At 34.6% G+C, this 912-nt stretch overlaps 1 protein-coding gene across 1 annotated transcript in view; it reads right to left on the reverse strand.

Moving 5' to 3' along the window:
* The window catches only part of NECAB1 (N-terminal EF-hand calcium binding protein 1), a 196,164-nt gene extending 195,490 nt beyond the window's left edge, over window positions 1-674 (reverse strand). The window contains exon 1 of the mRNA XM_045286921.1: window positions 651-674. The gene's annotated coding sequence lies outside the window, so the exon portion shown is untranslated. The remainder of the gene's footprint in view (window positions 1-650) is intronic.
* Window positions 675-912: the final 238 nt, after the last annotated feature.

The following is a 912-nucleotide window of genomic DNA, read 5'->3' on the forward strand; positions in this document are numbered from 1 at the left end:
ACACAAAATGTCTGGTGGAATAAAAGATGTCAAAAGAGATGGATGGTGACAGGTAAAGATTAGACTTCATGAAGATTTAAACTCGCGTTCTTTTGATAGACAATTTCTTTCTCCTGACTTGCCATCTTCCACTTCTCTGTATCACCACTCGCTGAGCACACTTTGAAACAGAGACATAAGGTGGACATAAGTCTGCCAATGCATGCTTACAGGAACCTTCTTAGAGATCAGAAGCAGCCCTGGGGCAACCATAAAGGTCAATGTAGAGAACCTAGATTTTGAGATCAAACAGATCTGGGTTCAACCATACGTACTGTTGCTCAATAAATCTATGACATAATGCACACATAATATACAGCAAACAATAAATTCATGTTTTATTACTTTAGACTTAATTTAAAACATAAAGGAAATGTCCTGAGCCCAATTATGAAAGAGCTCCTTACAAAGGAACATAAACTCCAGCCAATCAAATGTTAGTCCTTCTTCTCATGAATATCTAGAGCCATGTACTTGCCTAAAACTGCTGTTTGTACAAGAGAGATACTTTATGTGCCAATTTCTTAGACTTGTCTTCTTCCATAATATTCTTTGTAAAATGGTCTAAAAGGCAAGAGATTAATTAGAAAATCATAGAATTTGGGTCTTACCATTTTTATCTGCTCTTCTCAGTATCTGGAATGGGAAAAAGAAAAAAATAACTGTGTCACAATTTGTAAAAATTACTGCAGCAACTATTATATGCATAATTCACTTCTTATTGAAAAAAAAAACATTTCCAATTTTAAATAAAGGTTTTCCACTTGAGATCTTTATTTGTGATAACTCCAAACCCAAAACAACCCAAATGTACATTAACAGGTAAAAGGATAAACAAGTGATGTTATATCAATGCAGTGGCGTAGGACTGAG

This window comes from Echinops telfairi, unplaced genomic scaffold, assembly GCF_000313985.2.
Source record: "Echinops telfairi isolate 266 unplaced genomic scaffold, ASM31398v2 ScPeMD7_1;HRSCAF=3_0, whole genome shotgun sequence".
In the NCBI taxonomy this organism is placed as follows: Eukaryota; Metazoa; Chordata; class Mammalia; order Afrosoricida; family Tenrecidae; genus Echinops; species Echinops telfairi.